Raw genomic sequence first — 23235 nt, 5'->3', positions numbered from 1 at the left:
GACTCCCAATTTTGCACCGTACGCGGTGGTAGAGAATGAAACCATTGCATCACTCTCCCAAGTAGAGAGAACGGAAAGAGCCTCGCTCTTATTTGATCTTGAGTCATCCCTTGCATGTCGAAGGTGCGGCATAGTTGGAGGAACGCTTGAAGATGTAGATTAGCATCTTCTTTTCCAGTGAAGGGTGAGCTTTGCACCATCCTTATGATTGAAGTCTTGATCTCGAACGGAACTCCGATGTTGTCGAGATTTGGGATCGGCAAGTCCCGAACGTCCGGAGTGCATAGCTCTCCGATCGTACGCTCCGGCTCCGGTAGCGCCATCCCTTGGTGAAGTGGCGCCTCCTTTGGATTTGTTGGTGGAGGTGCTTGAGGTGAAGACGATGAATCATCAGCTTCAACTTTTGGATCTACTAGTTCCAGCTTCCTTGATCGTGCTTCTCGTCTCCTTTGCCTGTAAATTTTTTCTAGATCATCCACAAAATTTTCGGGTTTGTTGGAGAGGCTCCCGTCCATCTCCTGTTAGGGGTTAGTGAAAAAGAAAAAAATATATACGAGATCTAAAAGATAAATATACAAGATCGAAAACATAAAAGAAAAATAAAGCAAAATAAAGAAAACTCTAGATTAGATTGATTTTTGTGGAATAGATCCGTTTTTTTAGTTAGCTCAGAAAAATAAGAGATCTAAAAAGGTCAAAAAGAAAAATCAAGAAAAAGAAATATTTATGAATGCAAGTAAGATTGGATCTTAAATCGATGGTTCCCCGGCAACGGCGCCAGAAAAGCTTGTTGACGCTCCTTAGCGCCCCCGATTTATATACCGCAAGCGCACGGTTTCGTGTAGCTTTTCCCTCAGAGTATTCCCCCAAGGTTTATCAATCCACGGAACCAAAGAGACAAGAAACAATCTACTAGCATAGAGATTCCTTTGTATTGAGATGGTGAAAACGAATCTAATCTACTAAAAACACGACAAACACCGAAGGTAGCAAGAGAAAGTTATAGATAACCAATCTAGATCACCTAGATCATGCATATGTTGTAATTCCAGCTAGATGAAGTGAAGTAAGGTAGATGTGAATCTCAATGAAAAGCATCTTTAAACTCAAAATCTCCAATCCGATCCCCCGATACTCCGCCTACTCTGTGGAGACGGCCTGTCACGCCCCCCCCCTTTAGAACAAAATACCCTGAAGCAAGTCGAACCCCCTTTGGTAGTTCTGTAATGAACCTCTAGCCACCATGACTACGAGATCATGCTAAGCGATCTATCTCGATAATAGATCTAGGATGAAGCAAACCCAAAGAAAAGAACGAAATCGAAAGAGAGAACATGGTCGCTAAACATTCGGAATCACAAATAACTTCACCATGAATGATAGTACATCACAAGATCACAACCGGGGCCCTACCTTGATCTTGATGATCCTAGCTCCAGAACTCCGACGTGGTCAACCTTGCAAGGTTCCCACGTCGGCTAGGGCGAACCCTAGACAACTAGCACGACCCTCGGCTCTCCGAGAGGTGTCCCTCTATCTTCTCTGCTCCTTGGCGTCGTCTCCCGAATTGATCTCTGCGTGAACCTTGGGGAGGGGACTTTAAATAGTCTCAGGGAACCCTCGGTCAAAGGGGAGGTTGAACCGACCTAAAAAAGGGCTGGGCCGGCCGGCCTGGCTCTTTCCATCGCCGGCTCGTGCTCATCTTTCTCCCCAAGTCTCCAGGAATCTTCTAGAGTTTGTCTTTCACGATTGCGCCCCATTAGACGTCGTTATCTTCGAGATTTCTTCGAGGAGAAGGATAGGATGGAAAATCCTTCCTTAAATATCTCTTTGCTTTGCTTAGCCCCGAAGTATCTTGATCTTATCTTGTGGGCTTTGTCTTTTGGGCTTCATTGGAGGGTGGATGTGCATGAACGGGCCTCTAATCATCATGGCCTTCGATCCTTTGTTCGGGCTTTGGCCTTTGTCTTTCTTCACGTCATCGCATGATCGTGGGCCTCGCCATTTCATGCTCCAAAATTGGTCAAAAACCTGCAAAAACGAAGTACCTCCAAAATATATGTGCAAACGCGAAAACAACCAATAATTGGGCCGAGGTTAGGATGGTTAGTGATTTTGATATTAAATTCATGTCATTATCAAAGTTAAACAGGGGATAAAATGGATACTTAAGGAGCGCCAACATGCCCTCCATGCTTAAACCTTGCTCGTCTTCGAGTAAGTCTTTGATAAAAATCAGCGCTGCCTTTCAGTTTCCAATCCCTGCACTTGATCATACACAAGAAAACACAATGCTCCCAAAAAATATTTTGCAGTTAATAGTTCAAGTTGTAACCAGCTTTTTCAATGTGGAAGGTAGATACAAGTTAAATGCTTCCCCACAATTATTAAGCACATGCTCTCAAAATTAAACAAGTCTCAGAATTAAGAAAGTAAGTTCCATAAGTAATGCTAAACCAAGATCAATAATTCAAACCTCAGTGCAATTTGCTCATGGAAACTCTCAGCTCATCTTGTCTCCCAATCTTGCTAGAACTCTCTCCTTTCTTTCTCTCATATGTATGTGTGAGGCTTTATTTGGAGCTCTGGAAAGGTTAGTCCCAACAAAAGATGTTATAATCAAGATATTATCAAAACAAGAAATACTTCTTATGGATTTACCGAGACTCGTCAAAAAGACCATTGGAAAATAATTCCTTTGTGGAGAGGGAGAGAATGGAACACACACTTTAGATGGTGGACATGTGCAAATGGCAACGGTTGATCCCAAGGCACAACTGAAGTCCTTGTTATCGGATTGCACATGGTTGGAATAATTGAGTATAGAATAATCTTCAAAGTACCTGGAGTTTAATGAAGCTAAAGGAACCAAGGAGCTTTTCATCATTCATTTCATTTTTTTTCTCTCTTCCTCTTTTTTTTTTGCTCCTCAGAACCATTGGCAACACAATGCACTTACTCCACCTTCCCCCCATGCTTGAACGTTTGCTTGTCCTCAAGCAATGAAGTGATGATAACTTGATGGAGTGAGTGCACAAAACCATTATCAATTCTCTGGACTCAACTTTGGAATTCAATGGAGCATCTCCTCGTGAAAGATTGAAGCCAACAGAGGAGGAAAAGGGGCAGGCCAGCCGGCCTAGGGGTGTTGAGCCGGCCGGCCTACTGCCTGTAGGCCTCCACTTCTTCGGATTTTTCTTCTGCGAACTCTTTGATGCATCCCAAGCTTATGTTTTACTGAATTTTGCTCTTGATTCCACTGTTTTGCCGTCTAAGCAAATATATACTCAATATATAGGTTGTGGTCAAGGAGGTGTTTCACAAAAAGATATTTTTGGTTAAGGGTGGATATCCAGCGAGGTTTGCGATGTTCCCGGTATAGAAACTCACATTGCATGGATAAGATGGCTAGCAAAAGAGAGGTACGCAAAAATACGGAATGGTCAGCTTCTTAGTCTCGTACCGAAGAAGATAAATCCTGAATTAATTCACCTGAAAATAATTCTTGCTCTATGGTTTGTTATGATATATCATTTAGGCTTGTAGAAGGGTAGAGCAATTGCAAAAGGTATCATTGACAAGGTTAGCTCATAATTAAATCCAAATTAAATTTTCCTTGACAAGTTTAAGTAAGAGAGCAAGAGTAAAAGATATGGATCTTAATTTATCATAACCTCCACAATTGAATTAGCCGGCATTTAATTAATTTTCAGATCATGTTAAAGAGAGCATTAGTTTAATCATGCATAAACCAAGCACAAGAAAGTAGACAAAGCGGCAACGATCATCATATTTTAACATAGCACAAACTTTCTATCATCATTACTAACCATAACATTAAAGCGTGGGTGATGCATTTATTTATCATGGTGATGAAAACAAAAGAAAGCAACTTGCACACATGCTGAAATAAATAAAACAGAAAATTGCTACGCACACACAAGCTTGCACACATACTGAAAATAAATGAAAACAAATAGAAAATCCAAACCACACGTGCGAGCATTTTTTTCATGGTCATGCCGTCGATCAATCTTCTTGATTGGCTCTTGCATTGTATCCTTGGTCATAATACTGCTGAAATGCTCCTCCATTAAATTGTTCCGGTGGTGCCAGGCCTAGAAGTCCCATTTGATATGCAATTCCCGCAGTTCCATCTTCTAGTTGGGTTGTATGCCTCCGGATGGCGTCTATATCTTCCATGTTTCTTCTCGCATAGGCACCCATGATTCTCATTCCTTGTTCCAGTTGAGGGAGGTCAAAATATTGTGCTCCAAATGACGGGTCGGGCATCTCTCCTTGGTATGACGAGGGTGGGTAGCCGTAGTTGCTAAATGGTGGGGGTGCCGCCGCAGCGTGCCCCCATGCTTGTTCTTGGCTTCCTTCCCATTGACTCGTCCATCCTTGCGGGTATCCCTGTCCACTTGATGCACCTTGAAATTCGTTCCTCCAATAAGTGGAACTTGACGGTGGAAGGTTTACTTCCAAGTCTTCTTGTTGTGCCGATGCCGATGTCCCTTCAATTAACCTTCCTCTTTTTGATTTCTTCACCTTTTTTCCAATATTTTCAACTCGCCAATCAGTCCTCCCTCTTGCAAATAATTTCAGCCTTTGATCGGGGAGGGAAATATCCATCTCAGAAATAGTGAATCCCTTCTTTTCATCCCCTCTGATATAATGGCCTTGCCTCAAATGTTCAATCCCAATATCTCTTCCCGGGACATAAAATTTTTGGATCACTCGTAACCTCGGATTCATGGCTCGGGCTATCATTGTGAGATAACATCCCGAACCAACTTCTCCAGTGCCGGATGATGCTTCACAAAGCCACCTTTCAACCATGATGTAGGTGGGATCAATTACTTGCTTCTTCACCAATGCAGCATACAACCAATTTAATTCTTGGTCGGTGACCTTCGATTCTCTCATCCTCCCGAGAATTCTCTTGCTCAACCAAGAGTGGAATATTTGGAGGGTCACATTACTTATATTTTTCCTTTGGCGGTTGACATCTTTTGCTATCTTTCTCCAAAATTCATCAAGCTCTCCATCTTCAACTTGCACCATTTCATATGCATTACTTTTGAATCCGAGCAAGCTTCCTATTTCTCCATAGGTGATTACTTTCTCTTCATTCTTGAGCCGAAATTTCAGACATGGAACTTCTTCATCATCCACCACTTCCGTTAATTTTAATAATGTCATGAACATCTCAAGAGCCACTTCTTCTTGCATATCAACCGTGACACCGTCGGAAAATAACTTCCAACCGATGTTCTCCAAGAGCTCATAGATGTCATGATGAAATCCCAGCTTCACCAATGCTTTATCATCAAAATCATAATTTGCTCGCAGTCTTCACTTCATGAACTTGAGCCTTTCTTCTTCTTCCTTCGACAAGATAATAAACCCATATTCTGAATTCTTGGGTTTGTATGGCGGTGGTGCGGATGACCTTGTCGAACGCCGTGGAGGAGGTGGCATCCCTTCGGTGAATCGCATGGAGGAGCTTCTCGGGTCTCTCATCCCACCAAGGAGCAACATGTTGCTCCTCGGTGCGGGGTTGTCTTACTCCATGCTCCGTGGAGACTCGGAGACCGAGTGCCTCCGCAAAGAACTTGCCGATGCGTCGGATGTTGATGAACGCGTCCTTCTCCTCCCGGCGATGAACTTCATGAGGCCACTCATGGTGACTCCTTACTGCACACACTCAAAAACAAACACACCGGGGGTTTCTTGCCGGCGGGAGAACAATATATCGAAGAGTGGAACAAACTAGGAATTGTGGTGAATTTTCTGAGATTTTTGGAGTAGATTTTGGTGGACGAATTTTTCAGGGCTCTAACTGATGTTTCTAGGCGAAGAACTTGAAGAACATAAGCAAGGAACTGAGTTAGGAGTATACCTGCCAAAGGGGAGCACCAGAGGGGTTAAATAGGGGCCAGGCCGGCCGGCCTAGGGCCTTGGGGCCGGCCGGCCTAGGGGATTCCTGGCTCCTCTCCATTTCAATTTTCTCTGGTGGCTTCCTGGTGCAATTATTCGCTTCTGTCCAGTACATCTTGCATGCTTTGCACCGTCCAAATCCTGTGAACCACTCCTTCTTTGCCTTTGATGTCCACTTGCAACATTATTTCTCCACTTTGTGTCATTCACCTTGTCCCATGCTTAATCATGCATCACATGGTGCCATCTTTGCTGAAAATCACATGTCCTTCCCATGCATGGCTGCTCGCTCCTTTGAATTATTTGCATGTGGTGGTAGGTAGAGAGCACAACTCTTTCCCGTGAACTCACTTTGATCAATGGGTGTTAATCAAGCACATAAACCCTTTCCAAATCATGCTTAGATGTTTAATCCTCCTCTAACTTCGAAATTTCAGAATTGACTCAAAGCATGCAATGAGTTTGAATGAATAATTAGGGGGGGTTGAAACATCTTTACATTTGTAAGTCGAAAAATATTTCCCGACTACATTAATTTTGATTGCACCGGAACCATTCACTTTCATGAATTGATAGCGAACAATCTCGAATTCAACCTTGGGTCTTGGGTTTAGGTTCTAATTTTTGCCAAAATGAGGGACAAAATTTTGAAAAAGAATAATTAAGGTTAGGAAAATTCTAGTCCTTTGGTAATGAAACTGAAAATTCTCTCTATGTTTGTGCGAACCTACGCATCAAGAATTCAAATGATATAAACAAAGCGCGGCTCTATTCGTGTGTTTTATCTCAACTTGGTCCGGCCGTCATGGACAGGACGGTCGCCAAAAATAGGTATGGAATTTTGGATGTGGCTTTCTCAAGAAGAGGCAAATAAATCATAGGATGGCTCATGTCATTGGTTTAAAATAAGAAAAATCATCGAAATGACCGAGCGAATAAAATCCAAATCGAATTGTTCGACCGAACGACCAATTGTTCAAAAGTGTATCATGTTCTTGCGTAGCAAAATTCTTGACTCACTTACCTAAACTTTTCGCGGGTTGTCCTCCCGGCAGCTTATTCTTGACTCGACGAACGGGTTGAACTCCCGGCAGCTTTATTCTTGACTCGACGAACGGGTTGAACTCCCGGCAGCTTTATTCTTGACTCGACGAACGGGTTGCCTCCCGCAAAGCGCTTCGTTTATAGTCTATATCTAGACTTTCTTCTTCTTCACTTCGGACCAACGCTCGGTGATGGCGCTGCAGTCTTGGGTACCCACTTCCGCACAATCCTTGGTGCGGGCTTGTCTTCTAAGTTAGTCGTCTTTTTGGTCTTCACAGGCGGGCTTTTAGCTTTCTTCTTGACGGGTGCAACGATCTTCTTTGTCGCGATGGACGCGACGACTTCTATCTCCTTCTTTGCTTCCTTCTTGTTCGGCTCCTCTTCTTTCTTTGGCTTCTCCTTTGTGACACGGCGATGAGGTGGAACATATTTGACATCGATCATGTTGCATACCTCGAGGCGTGGACGAAACTTGAATTCGCTTGTGGTGCCATTGATGTCGAACTTTATCTCCCCTTTGCCAACTTCGATGTTCGCCCTTGCGGTCTTGAGGAAAGGCCTCCCAAGTATGAGAGGCGCCTTGCTCCCTTCTCCCATATCGAGAATCACAAAGTCAACGGGGACTAAGTGTTCTCCAATCTTCACGGGCACATCTTCGGCGATTCCCAAAGGATAGCGAACGGAATTGTCCGCTAACTCTAGGCACATGGCAGTGGGCTCCGGCTCCGGTAAGCGTAGCTTCTCGAACACATTCTTGGGCATGACGCTCACACTTGCGCCGAGATCACAAAGTGCTCTTTCGAACATAAGAGATCTAATGGAACACGGGATGGTAGGACATCCGGGGCCCCTCTTCTTTTCAGGAGCTTCATTAGCGATTGCCGCGCTACATTCCTCTGTTAGCTTGACAGTGCTTGGCGGTATCTCGTGCTTGTTTCCCATGATGTCTTTGAAGTAGCGAGAATACGTCGGAACTTGTAGAGCGTCCAAGAGCAGCATATTGATGCTCAACCTGCGTACCATGTCAACAAATTTGTTGAATTGCTCATCTTCATGTTTACCTTTGTGGTATCGTGGCCTTGGCGGTAGAATCTTGGTGTCTATATCATCTAGCTCAAACTCCGGCTCTTCGGTGACTATCTCTGGCATAGGAGTAGGTGCCTTCTCCTTGATGATGGTCTCCACTTCAACTCTTGGCTTAGGCTTCCTTGCTCCCGCCGCATGATCGGGTTCTTCGGTCTCCTTTCCCAAGTGAGTTTGAATTGCCTTAGCCGTCTCCGGACTTTGAGGTTGCCCGGGCAATTTTCCTTCGTTGCTAGATAGGCGTCCGGCAAGCTGGGCTACTTGTGTTTCTAGCATCTTCATCATGTTGAGTACTTGGAGGTTAGAGCTCCCGACCTCCGTCACCTTGCCATCAATGTTCTCCAAGATCTTGTCCATAGCCTTGTTTTGAATGGAAGAGCTTGTATTAAATTGGGGTCTACCTTGCCCGTAGCGGAAGTTAGTCTGCAGAATCCATTCTCCCTTCTTCATGTAGTCGAGCATCTTGGCTTCGTCCGGGCAATTCTTTTGCACATGGCCGTACTCTCCACATTCTTCACATGTAGACCTTGCTTCGGCCTCCTTTAAATCAATAGCTTGGGCTTCTCTCTTTTCCACTTCCATCTTCTCCAACCTTCTCATGAGCGAGTCGATCTTCCCTTCTAGCACTTCTTCGCGTTCCACTTGTAATACACTCTTCGCAGCGCCCACGGCTTGGAGTGGTTGTAGGCGCCCCGATGATGCCCATGCGTCATTGTCCGCCACCTTCTTGAATAGCTCGAAAACTTGAGTAGGCGTGAGCTCAATGATAGAACCTCCAGCCGATGCATCAATGATCCCCCTTGATGCAGTAGTGAGGCCTTGATAGAACTTCTGGACCACATCCTCCCTTGAGAACTTGTGATGAGGTACGGCGCAGATGTAGTCGTTGAAGCGCTCATAGGCTTCCACAATAGTCTCCGTCGGGGCTTGCGCGAATGTTGCAATCTTGTTGCGCAGAATCTGGGTCTTGCCCGGCGAGTAGAACTCCGTCATGAATTCTTTCATCAAGGACTCCCAATTTTGCACCATGCGCGGTGGTAGAGAATGAAACCATTGCATCACTCTCCCAAGTAGAGAGAACGGAAAGAGCCTCGCTCTTATTTGATCTTGAGTCATCCCTTGCATGTCGAAGGTGCGGCATAGTTGGAGGAACGCTTGAAGATGTAGATTAGCGTCTTCTTTTCCAGTGAAGGGCGAGCTTTGCACCATCCTTATGATTGAAGTCTTGATCTCGAACGGAACTCCGATGTTGTCGAGATTTTGGATCGGCAAGTCCCGAACGTCCGGAGTGCATAGCTCTCCGATCGTACGCTCCGACTCCGGTAGCGCCATCCCTTGGTGAAGTGGCGCCTCCTTTGGATTTGTTGGTGGAGTTGCTTGAGGTGAAGACGATGAATCGTCAGCTTCAACTTTTGGATCTACTAGTTCCAGCTTCCTTGATCGTGCTTCTCGTCTCCTTTGTGTGTAAATTTTTTCTGGATCATCGGCAAAATTTTCGGGTTTGTTGGAGAGGCTCCCGTCCATCTCCTGTTAGGGGTTAGTGAAAAAGAAAAAAATATATACGAGATCTAAAAGATAAATATACAAGATCTAAAACATAAAAGAAAAATAAAGCAAAATAAAGAAAACTCTAGATTAGATTGATTTTCGTGGAATAGATCCGTTTTTTTTTAGTTAGCTCAGAAAAATAAGAGATCTAAAAAGGTCAAAAAGAAAAATCAAGAAAAAGAAATATTTATGAATGCAAGTAAGATTGGATCTTAAATCGATGGTTCCCCGGCAATGGCGCCAGAAAAGCTTGTTGACGCTCCTTAGCGCGCCCGATTTATATACCGCAAGCGCACGGTTTCGTGTAGCTTTTCCCTCAGAGTATTCCCCCATGGTTTATCAATCCACGGAACCAAAGAGACAAGAAACAATCTACTAGCATAGAGATTCCTTTGTATTGAGATGGTGAAAACGAATCTAATCTACTAAAAACACGACAACACACCGAAGGTAGCAAGAGAAAGTTAGAGATAACCAATCTAGATCACCTAGATCATGCATATGTTGTAATTCCAGCTAGATGAAGTGAAGTAAGGTAGATGTGAATCTCAATGAAAAGCATCTTTAAACTCAAAATCTCCAATCCGATCCCTCGATACTCCGCCTACTCTGTGGAGACGGCCTGTCACGATGCCCCCCTTTTGAACGAAATACCCTGAAGCAAGTCGAACCCCCTTTGGTAGTTCCGTCATGAACCTCTAGCCACCATGACTACAAGATCATGCTAAGCGATCTATCTCGATAATAGATCTAGGATGAAGCAAACCCAAAGAAAAGAACGAAATCGAAAGAGAGAACATGGTCGCTAAACATTCGGAATCACAAATAACTTCACCATGAATGATAGTACATCACAAGATCACAACCGGGGCCTTACCTTGATCTTGATGATCCTAGCTCCAGAACTCCGACGTGGTCAACCTTGCAAGGTTCCCACGTCGGCTAGGGCGAACCCTAGACAACTAGCATGACCCTCGGCTCTCCAAGAGGTGTCCCTCTATCTTCTCTGCTCCTTGGCGTCGTCTCCCGAATTGATCTCTGCGTGAACCTTGGGGAGGGGTCTTTAAATAGCCTTAGGGAACCCTCGGTCAAAGGGGAGGTCGAACCGACCTAAAAAATGGCTGGGCCGGCCTGCCCAATGAGCCTAGGCCGTCCGGCCTGGCTCTTTCCTTCGCCGGCTCGTGCTCATCTTTCTCCCCAAGTCTCCTGGAATCTTCTAGAGTTTATGTCTTTCACGATTGCACCCCATTAGACGTCATTATCTTTGAGATTTCTTCGAGGAGAAGGATAGGATGGAAAATCCTTCCTTAAATATCTCTTTGCTTTGCTTAGCCCCGAAGTATCTTGATCTTATCTTGTGGGCTTTGTCTTTTGGGCTTCATTGGAGGGTGGATGTGCATGAACGGGCCTCTAATCATCATGGCCTTCGATCCATTGTTCGGGCTTTGGCCTTTGTCTTTCTTCGTGTAATCGCGAGATCATGGGCCTCACCATTTCATGCTCCAAAATTGGTCAAAAACCTGCAAAAACGAAGTACCTCCAAAATATATGTGCAAACGCGAAAACGACCAATAATTGGGCTGAGGTTAGGATGGTTAGTGATTTTGATATTAAATTCATGCCATTATCAAAGTTAAACAGGGGATAAAATGGATACTTAAGGAGCGCCAACAATAAAACCCTGGAAAATCTGAATGTCAAGCTTGAAACTTTGTCTTCAACGCTTAAAAACCAATCAAGTTTCAATAAAATGATAGAAACCCAACTTGCACAAATTGCTGCTGCTTTACCTATTGCTGAGAACGGGGAGATCCCGGGGCAACCCGAGCCTCCCTTAGAAAGTGTCAACATGGTGCTCTCTGGATGGGGCAACTCGTCCCGGATGCCACCACGAACTAACCATGCAGGTAGGTACAATTCCCCAAGGAATGACTCTTGGGATGGCCTTGTGGTGGCAGTGCAAGAGGATCCAGGGGTCCCCATGATCAGTTGCTCGATCTACGACAAATACTACGAGCACGCACTTTGCGATCTGGGGGCAAGCGTGAACATAATGCCTAAGGTAATTTTCGAAGAACTTCAATACCCTGCTCTTTCCCCAACAACTATGCTTGTGCAACTTGCAGAATCGTCAATTTGATATCCCGAATGGATAGTCGAAAATATGCTGGTGCGAGTACGAGATTACTTCATCCTTGCCAATTTCATGGTATTGGATATAGAGGGCGACCTCGGAATGGAGCTCATTTTTGGGCGACCATTCCTGAGGGACGCCAGAGCAAGGATCGATGTCGGGAGGGGAGAAATCCGCTTCCGTGTCGGAAAGGAGGACATATTTTTCAGGTTCAAGCATAGGGATGAGCAATGCTTCCTGATACACCAGGACAGCGAAGGGCAAGCACTATGGGGTGCACCAGAACCCCAGCCAGAACCCCGACCCTCCGCACCTAAAAGAAAGAAGAAAACAAAGAAAATGTGACGGAAGGTCGAGATTTCGGCTTCGTCCAATTCTCCAGGGCTGGCCGACCAATGGTAAGAACATCGGAGAAAAGTCTTGCACGTTGGACTCTAAATGACACGCCCTTGCCAAAGGTAAATTGGTATTTATCTCATATTTTCTTTCTTCGTTTTTTCAAAATTTTCCTTTTACCTCATTTTTTTCTCAACTGCATGTTCAAAATTTTTAAATTTGTTTCCTGCATGCTGGAATTTTTCTAGCAACTTTTCCTTTTTACAAAAAATTACCAAAAATATTTTTTGAGTTTTTAATCCTTTAGAAAAAAAATAATTTGGACATTTTTTCGAACAAACTTTTGGCCGTGCACCATATTTTCAAAGAACTTAACCGTTGAGGAAGCACCAGGCCGAAGGGGGGCACCAGGGGGCCCACCCTAGGGCCGGCCGACCCAGGGCCAACGGCTCCTGGGCCCCACCTTCTCCAACAGCTCCATAGCTGTTGTGGCTTGCCTCTCCCCTGGTGCACGTGCCATATTCTCTTTAAATAGGGGCCAAGAGGGGTGTTGAGCTCTCTCATGCTCAAACACTCACTCACACTCCCTCTCACAAATTCTTGCTTGGGTTTCCTTTGGATTTTGGCTCAAGTTTGGTTTCAAGAAATCACTCTCTCTCATTTCTTTGCTGCAAGATCATCTGCTCATTTGAAGGAACAACTCTCGGGTAAGAATTTCATTTTGATTTCGCTAACATAACCCAAACCGAGTTGTTCTCATTCGTTCTAGTTCGCTCTTGTTGCAAGCATGAAGGGTGTAGGTTGGAAACTTTCCAGAGCCATCAAGAAGATGACAGGGTCAAGCTCATCTCATTCACGGGGTGGGTCGAGCTCCCATCATTCCCCCGAACCTACACCAACGCCGACCACGATGGACTATGAGCAAGACGAACAAGAGGAACAAATAGAGGAGCAAGCTGCAGAACCGCAAGCCGAGGACATGGAGATAGATGAAAATGATGCACCGTACCTCAACTTGCAAGACGACCGCGAGCATCAAGCCTTTGCCATGATCAAGCATTGAAGCTTTGGTCACACCAGAGCCTTCGATCCGGACCTCCTCGAGAAAATAGGTATGGACATTGACTTCGCTCGTGTTTGGCATGCGGTTGGATGGGACAGTTTTGTGCCCGTTGAGGAGAATGGTTCTCGTCTCCTCACGACCACGAGCATCAAGCCTACGCCCTGATCAAGCATCGAAGCTTTGGTCACACCAGAGCCTTCGATCCGGACCTCCTCGAGAAAATAGGTATGGACGTTGACTTCGCTCGTGTTTGGCATGCGGTTGGATGGGATGGTTTTGTGCCCGTTGAGGAGAATGGTTCTCGTCTCCTCACCATCCAGTTTCTTTGCACTCTTCGGGAGATGGACGGCGGTGTTTCTTTCCGACTTTTTGGAGTTGAATGCTATTTTAATTGGAGAAATTTCAGTCACCTCCTTGGTTTTAGTGCCCGCTTGCCAATTTCTGTTGAAAAAGCTTGCCGCGGTTTTGATCGACATGAGTTTTGGGGTTTGATTTTGGGTCAAGTTGTTTATGGAAAATTTGCACCTCGGTGCAATGACATTCAAAATCCAACTCTTCGTTTGATGCACAAGTGGGTGGCTATCACTCTCTTTCCAAGAGATGATCCACGACCAGTGCGGAACGATGAGTTGATGATATTATACGCCATGGTCAACAAGATCCGAGTCTCCCCTGCGAAAGCAATGGTTAAGCAATGGCTTACAAATTTCAGGATGATGGGTCCTATTGAGTGCACTTCGTTGGTTACCCGCATCGCATCAAACATGGGAATCTTAGACGGGAACCCTGTTCCCTTCATTGAGGATCCCCGTGCTTTGATCGATGAGACTTATTTGGTGCAAGGCCACACACTCAAGAAAGGCCCGAATGATTCCTTGATTTTCTTCTCCCTGGGTTATGCAAATGAGATTCTGTTGCCAAATGTGGGGTATCATTTGTATAACTGCCGTTCGCTAACCATGCCTCTTGTCCCACAAGAGGAAAGCCGCAGGCATAGTGCTTCTGTTTTACCTGGCAGGGTTACAAGAAGCAGGGCCAGAAGGGAGGAATTCATGCAGCAACAACCTCAGTCTCAACCATAGCAGTATGAGGCTGGAGGTTCATCATGGCAGAGTGCCAGCTCCACCGAGTGGGCACGGCAGGCCTCAGGGCGCCAGTCCACTAGTTCCAGCTCTAATGGACCTCCGATCACCGCCAGATGTTCAGCTTCATCCAGAGGTTTTGCTACTTTGACTCAGCAGATAGGCGAACTGAACGTACGTGCCTCCAACATCGAAGAATCGCTAGGCCAGCACATCCAGTCGACCCAAGACTGGCAGCGATTCACCGGCGAGAGGATCCACACCATGGAGCAGCAGATACAGGAGGAGTAGAGGGCATACTACCATTGGGCTGGGTTCAACCCCAACCAACAGCACTGAGCCTAAAATTTGCATAACTAAAACCAAATAAAAACTTACAAAACTTAGAAAAAAAACCCAAAAATATTTACTTGCTTTCCAATATGTGTAGTTCTTCCTTGTTGAGATGATGAATAGTTGCTCTGTTAGTTCCTTTCTTATGCCTAGTTACAACCTTATGCTCTGCCTAAGTTTTGAGTTTGGTGGCTAAACTATTCAAACCTTAAGCTTGAAACTTGTGGGTAGCGAAAAGCAGAATTCGAATCTAGGTTGTTGTGGGCTATGATATAGCTGAAAAGAGTTGCTATGATCTTCTCCTATGTGATGCTTGATACCCGAAGTATTTCTTTTCAAAAATACAAAAATAAAATAAAGTTCCTCGGTGATATGCAATTCCCATCCAAAGCCATATGTGTTACAAGTTTGAAAAAAAAACTTTTCACATATGCAACTTGTCCTCTCATTGAGCTTTGTCAAATTGTTGTGACCCTTTGAGAGAATCACTTCATGCGCCCATGATCAAGATCACGTACACGTCCACTCACATGCTATACTTCTACACCTGGAAGATAGCAAGTACAGCCCCCATCCATCCACAAATAAAACTCCAAGTGCCATGTTTATCGCTCTCCAAAGTTATCATCATAATGTATGGGCTATACAAAAAGAAATAAAAGATGCATACCCAATGAAGGCATGCCACATGCCCACAAGGCATGTCAAAAAAAAGAAAAAAGATGCATACCCAAAGATGGTGTGCCACACACCCACAAGGTGTGTCAAAAAAAAGAGAGAGAGAAAAAGAAAATATAGCCCATACCAAAAACATTACAAGGGAGAGAGAATTCATATAAAGGAGTTCTCATCCATCATCCACCAAAAATATCCACACACTTGCACATCTTGATCAAGGCTTCTGACTTGTTTCTCCTTTGGACCCGGTCTTTGACTTAGCAAAATATGAGAAGCAAGGTTGCCGTCATATCCTCCATACCTACAGATCCACCAAAAAGAAGCCATTAGAAGTAGGGTGGAAAAAGAAAGGCGCATAAAAAAAAGGTCTTGGTGAGGAATGAATCACATTTGAGCGATCCGAGAGATCACCCGAGGAACTTACAAAATTCTTTTCAAAAACTTTATAAAACCTCCGGATTGACGGTTGAACAAAGGAGTGGTACTCTACAAGCTGTTCTGACCTTCAACCGCCAAAGATGAGGATGATGCTATAAGCCCAACAGGAGTAAGGTAAAAAGGTGCGAACAAGGCCAACTTATTCATAATAAAGGTAAAAACACTCGGTTGTGCCTTAGGCATAAGTCAGGAATGTGACATTGTAGCAACTCCTGATCAACAACCTAAGTCTAAACCTTTGCTCCGGACGAGAAAAGGGCTAGCTTGGGGGAGTTGTTGACGGTGCTTAAGTGCCATTTTCAACCGTCAACTATACTCAATAATCAAGGAAAACTACATGCCTTACTCGCATATTTGTATCACTAACCTTGGTCCATAGTTGTTTTTGAGTTTTGTACATTTCAGATGAGCAGGAGCGGAATAAGATGAAAACACGCAGCAGACGCCATACAACTATGCAGAATATCGCATCCGGCGTCATACCCTTAAAAAGAGGGCCCACATGTAAGAGGAAACGGGGCCTTCACGCAAGATGCACTAGAGGATAAGGATAAGATCCAACGAATCAACCACTCAGCAAAGGATCAGGCCGAGGGGCTGCCAGGTGGGGTCGGCCGACCCCCTGGTCGGCCGAAGCTGGCCTGGTTCCCGTCCAGATGCACTCCGAGGAGGAGTAGCTGCCAAGGCATCTAATCACCTTCCATATGTGCGTTGGCGGGAAACCAACCTCTAGAGCTATAAATAGGACCTCTCTCCACCCCCCCCCCCCCCCCTCAACACACACACACACACTTCATTTCCACCATTCCAAGATGGCTCTCCTCTCTCTTACTCTCTTAGCTAGGTAGTGGAGCTAGGCTAGTTCTTCTTTAACGAGCAAGTTGTCCTCGGGGTCGTTGAGCAATCCTCGGCTCCCGGTATGGCTTTGTATCCAATTTGTCAGACTTCTATTCATAATATAGAGTTATGCCATGGTTGCTTTACTATCTAGATAGTTTATCAATCCATGCTTAGTTCGTTCATGAGTTATGCTAAGGTCTTGGTTAGGCCAGATGATCTGAGTACGGATAGAGGTTCGATGTGCTTTCGGGCTTCCTCTAGTGTTTTACTTGTCCATCCGAATGGTGGGAGACCTGGGGGCACTAGAGTAGTGACTTCATACACGAGCGTGGTGCTCGGGTATGCGGGATCCTTCGGATATGTTCGTGCTCCACGGTGTGACTGGGGTAGACGGCAGGTGGTGAAAGCCCTGTCCGTCCGGCGTAATAGCGGTGTTGCGTTTAGCGTACTCCCCGACGTTCAGGTTCGGTGTAGGAGTTCATGCAAAGAGGTAACGGGACTGGATGTACTCCGGTGCGGGACCTTCTCCCCGCTATCCCATTTTCCTGGCACCTGTAGTCCTAACCATGTCCTAACATAACCCCGGCTTTGGATAGAAGCACTAGGACACCTAACCTAGCCTAAGCTCCAGCTAACTTAACGTAGAGTAGAGTAGTTCCTTTCTTTTATTGTTTCTCTCTTTTATTCCTTCCTCTTGGAGTGTGGATGTGTGATGTGTCGCATTACTCTTGCTTATTCTTTACTTGGACTTACCCTGTTAGAGCATTGCCTATTACTTGAGGCACAATGTCATGGTTAATGTTAAGTACAATACATTTGCCACTACCGTCCTTTGGGACACAAATAAATGACGATACCCTTACTCTCCGGGTGAAATGCTACAACGGTATATCCGTGCGCTTGCCGATCCTTCTGTAATCGTATTGATTATACGACGACAGTGGCACCCCTTGGGTGCAGTTGCTAGGATGGGTTCGGCGCCCTCATTTCTAGTGATTGCACCAAGGACTGCCAACAAGCATTTATGGCGCTGTTGCCAAGGACTAACCATTCCTAGTGATTTCGCTAAGAAAGGCCAACAAACATTTCTAGCACCGTTGCAGGGGACTAACCATTCCTAGTGATTGCGCTAAGAAATGCCAACAGCGACTTGGTTTGCTAGTAAGTCTTCATTTACCGAGTAAATCTGAGCTTTAGCTTCCGAGCATATCGATGTGGCTTCATTTAGATCTATTCAAAATTTATCAAATTTATCTAAGCTTTGTTCTCGGGCGCATCGCTGTTTTCTCATTTAGATCTATTCACAATTTACCCGGCTTAGTAACTTGTTTGATCGGCTGTAAACTCCTCGTTTATCACGATAAATCCTGTAAAGCTGATTAGACCGGTTATAAGTTTAGCTTTGTTTTAGATCCATACATTCGTGGCTCTGCGCATTGTTATCTGGCACGTGTCGGCTTTAGATCTAGCTGTCTAGTTGCATATCGGTATCGGCAGCTCATTGCCGATTCCCTGTAGATCGCTTTTAATACACGCTCTTTACACTTGATCTGCTGTCATTTTCTGTATCGGCAGATCCTTGCCGATATGCTGCATAAGGGTGATTCGGAAATCCAGCCGATACACTCTTGAATTTGATGGTTTCCTGTTTCCTTGTCAATTTACTGCTCAAATTGACTGGCATGCCTTGGTTTGAATCAAGTGCAGTCTGAGCTTGGCGTACAGGGCTCTCGGGCTTGGTGTGTGATCGTTTTGTGTCAACACATCTTTTGGCACGCCCGGTGGGACCAGAAGCATAAAGATGACGTCTGAAGGGAAGGATAAGGTTTCTACACAGAACCAGATCCCGATTGATAACGACAAGCTGAAGGACGAATTTAAAGCAGAACTCAAGGCGGCCACTGACGCTTATGAGCAGCGGTGCCTTCTATCCTTCAGTACCAATAGGAGTGGAGAGGTAATCAAGAAATACGATTTTCCTACCCTTCCACCCTATGATGAGTCATAGAAGGAAGACAGGATGGTGCATATGATCCGATCATGGTTAATTTTGTTCACAATGCTGTGCTAAAGACGCTGCAAGATAGGGGATTGCTTGGCTTTGTGGGACTGGCCTATCAGCAGGCTGGTCAGATGGTTTTCACCCTTACTGGATCGGCAACTAAAACATCACCGATTGACCCTCATGCTCAAGCAGATGGGGATGTTGGAAATACACAGCCGATTAGTACTACAGCGTCGTCCCAGTTTTCTCCTGTGTACACCAGTTCTACGCCAATGGCTACACATGCACAGGGAAGCTACATGACATGGTTCCTAGTTGGATGGAATCTTGCTACTGGTTATGGTATGCCTCCAAAATACATGGTGTCATGTTCAGTAGGGCAACCAAGCTCATCGGCTTCATAGCCGATGAATCAACAAGTTAATGCGTCGGCTCCACAGCCGACCCAGCCTCAAGATACCGCACCAGCTCCACAGCCGTCAGTTACAACTGCGTCAGCACCATCACCAGCAAGTCCAAGCAACATGTCGGCTTTTGGGCCGACACTTCAATAGCAGAATCTGGCAATGATGATACAGCCCAAGTCTCCTACAGAAGTCCTTGTGACCAGACTTCCTCACGCTGATGGAGTTACCTGGAAGTTCCATGATCCTGTGACCGGTTTTGTGCATCATATGAATGTGCCCAACATATATCTTGTGGCACAGCAACAACCTAATCAGAGGCCAGTGCAGGGTAGTCATGGTAATGAGATGGTTCTCTACCAGCCTCCATCCAATCAAGTCACACATCAAGTCGCGCGAACTGCATCGGCTGCTCAGCAGATGGCTGTATCCAGCCCACAACCAGCATCGGCAGCCTTGCCGATGGCCTCATCAACGTCTCAGCCGGCATCAACCGCTAGTCAACAGATTGACTGGGCATCCAAGATTGCTGAAGTGATGAGAGATCAGTTTGGCTTAAGACCAAAGCAGCAGAATTTGATGTACAGAACTCCATATCCAGCTGCTTATGATCAACTACCGTTGCCCCACAAGTACAAGCTTCCAGATTTCACCAAGTTTTCTGGACAAGGAGAGGTCTCCACAGTAGAGCACATCAACAAATTCATCATGCAGTGTGGAGAAGCAGCACATAATGACACATTGAAGGTGCGTTTATTCTCTATGTCCCTCTCAGGATCGGCCTTTACGTGGTTCACAATGTTGCCAGCCAACTCCATAATATTCTGGGCCAATCTAGAGAAACAGTTCCACTAGTTCTTCTACTCTGGCATACATGAAATGAAGTTGACCGATTTGACCAGCTTGAGGCAAAGGAATGAGGAATCGGTCGTAGCTTTCATTTGGAGGTTCAGAGATGTCAAGAATCGGTGCTTCAATTTGGTTCTGTCTGATCAGTAGCTTGCAGAGGTCACTTTCCAAGGACTCTTGACACACATCAAGGAGAAGTATGCTTCCCAAGAGTTCTACAGCATTAGTCAGATGGCCCATAGAATGACAGGGGAGATCATGCCTTATGAGCAGAAGAGGAGTAACTTTCAGAAGATAGTTAGTTTTGTTGATTACTCAGATTCCTCTGATTTAGATGATGACCAGATGGTGGGATCGGTTGAGTGGGTTCAGAATAACAAGAAGCCAATTTCATGCCTGTTTGGCAATAAGGAACCCGAGAAGTACGGGTTCGACATTACCAAGGCTGACAAGATCTTCGATTTGTTGCTGTCAAAGGGTTAGATTAAGCTGAAGCCGTATCACAAGATTCCAACAGATCAGGAGTTGAAGAACATCAAGTACTGCAAGTGGCACAATGCAACATCTCATGATACAAATGAGTGCAAGGTGTTTCGTCAGCATATACAATCGGCTATAGAGCAGGGTAGGCTCAAGTTTGAGGCACCCAAAAAGTCGATGAAGATAGATGGGCATCTGTTTCCTACTAACATGGTGGTCGTTGGAGGAAATAGGAATGCATTGCAGACAAAGGTGCTCACATCAAAATCGGCCAAGGAGTCTGGAGCTGTTGACCATAAAGCTCAGATAACGGCCGATGAAGCTAAAGGCAAGGAGCCACAAGAAAAGGAAGAATCTGAGGCACCAAAGAAGAAGGTCACGTCTCAGATGTTGCTGAACAAGTTCCAGCGTGATCAGGAGAGGCGACAGTACAGGGAGGAAGTTGCACGATGTCATGAAGGGCATTGGAGGTGTCCTTTCTTTGTGTACTATTGGGAAGAAGGCTTGACTCTGCCGACAGTGGATAACTGTCCAGAGTGCAACAGTTTCTACCGTGAAGACCGATCATACAAGAAGCCATGATTTGACCGGAGGCCTCGTAGGCCGATCATCAGATAGAAGGGCGATGACGGACGCATCTCCGTACATGATCGGCTGGGGGGCAGGGTTTCAGTGCACGATTGGCTGGGGGGCAGGACCATGCTACGTGATCCTGCGGGTGGAAGGATTTCTGCTAATGAGAGGGTTGAACAGACTGCTGATGATTGGGTTTCAGATGAGTACCCACATCGTAGAGATCCAGAAAGGGAGCCTATTCATGATAATATTGGTCGGCCTCGGTGGTGTCCAGCAGGTTTGACCAGATCACAGAAAAGGCGAGTTCAGAGGCTGCGTCAGACAGAGGCATTGGAAGAAGAGAAGAAGGAGGCTCCCAGAAGAGGAGTCAGGTCAGAAGTTTGGTGTATCAAGCCAAGGGCCGATGATAAGCAAGATTCAGGGTCATCGGCTGTCGGTGTTTACCGCCAAGCCTTCTCAGGGATACCCTTAGCAGTAAGGTTTGTAGGTAGGGATCGACAGTTTTGGAACTCGATGGTGCAAGGAACACAAAGATTTAGATAGGTTCGGGCCGCGAGTTGCGTAATACCCTACGTCTTGTGTGGTGGTTTGTATTGCCTTAGGTGTTGATGTGTTTCGAGGGGGTCCCTACCCGCCCTTATATATCTGGGGGGATAGGGTTACATGGAAAGTCCTAACTGAGTACAGTTGGAGTCCTACTACAACACAATCAGGTAGTTCCCTTATACTGCAGCTAGTTTCTACGCCTATTCGGGTAGTTACAAAAGAGGTAAGGTACATCCATGTGCTATCCCTTACTCTAGAACATTCTACGCCTGTGAGCAGCCCCGCTACCCCAGGTCTGGCAAGCCCCCGAGCTCTTCGTAGCCGAGTCCTGCAGGCGTCGAGTACTTCTGAAGATGTCTTCGAGTGCTCCGAGTGCTCTAAACATCTCATCGAGTGCTTCTGAATCTTCAAGCGAGTACCTCAAGTAATCTTCCAAGTACTTCGGATTGCTTCGAGGCTGTGCGGTGCTCTAGCCCCGAAATCTTGATCATATATGGTGCGCGAAGTACTCGCGCTCCATATGGAGTGGCCCCCGAGCTTTAGGTTGAATCATAGAATCAGGCTGAGGGTCACTTCAGTCTTTTTCTTCTTCTTTATTTTTCAAAAAAATTGAAGAATAAATCTCTGATACCTATATTTCGCAGCCCCCGAGTCTTGAATTTAAATCCCTTTATTTAGAATTAAGAATCGATGTAAACTCGTGGCAAAAATAAAAACTTCCCTGAAAAGGAAAGAATCTGTTGGCATCCAGAATATTCACGAAACTGCCATCAGATGCCATATAAAATTGGTTGAAAACTTCTAAGGGTTTTACCCCTTTACACTCCTGGCCGCCGTCATACTCAGATTCACATTTGCCTCTTCTCAGTTAGATTCCAAAAGCCCCTCTCGTAGCCCCCGAGCCAAGACTCGTGACTTTGAGATGGCTCCCAAAAAGAACAAATCCAAGGTTGAAGAGGAAACTGTCACCAATATGTCCACAGGTTGGCGTAAAAGCAAGATGTCCGAGTTGTTGGTGCAAGAATTGGAGAATATGGGTCTTCTCTAATCCCAGGGCGTGATCCAATGTCGCCAATATGTCCACAGGTTGGCGTAAAAGCAAGATTACCCTATGGAAGGTACCCTTGAGACTGTTATGTTCCGTGATTTTGTGGAACATGGTCTCGCTCTTCCTTTGTCGGAATTTTTCTATAAACTGCTCCAATTTTGGGGAATCCAATTACACCATCTTACTCACCAATACATCTTGTATCTTTCAATTTTCACTCATTTCTATGAGGCATTCCGTGGAATTCTTCCCCATTTTCATTTTTTTCAATATTTCTTCTTCCTTGTTCCTGTCCTGAACTCCATCAATCCTGCCGTTGTCGGGGGATGTGAATTGGTACTCCAGCCGGAAACCCGAGGCGAGTACTTGGCTTATGATCCAGTGGGTAAAGGGGATGAATGGAAAAAGTTCTGGTTCCATGTTGGGAACTTTGAATCCCCGCTTCCAGAAAGGATTGCTGGCGCCCCCCAAGTCCAAGAAAGTTGGTCGAGTAACGGACCTGGTGGCAAGCAAGTTGAAGCCATTCTTCGTGTTATTGCCACTGTTAAAAAGAAAGGAGTCACTGGAGATCATGTGGTCTTCTCATTTGTTAGTCGCCGGGTGCAACATCTCCAGCTGCGAAAGCATCCTGCCTTTAGATATGAAGGTAAACAAGATCCCACCCGGATGTCTCCAGAGTCATTGTCTCAATCTGAAGTAATCAAGAGGTGCTGCAAAGTACTCGACAACTTCGACAAGTCTATGACGCTTCCAATTCTCTTCTGGGCACAAAATCCTCCCGAGAATGCCTGGGTACGTGTTTTGA

Source organism: Panicum virgatum, chromosome 4N (assembly GCF_016808335.1).
Source record: "Panicum virgatum strain AP13 chromosome 4N, P.virgatum_v5, whole genome shotgun sequence".
NCBI lineage: Eukaryota > Viridiplantae > Streptophyta > Magnoliopsida > Poales > Poaceae > Panicum > Panicum virgatum.
Note: the sequence above shows the minus strand (reverse complement) of the source record.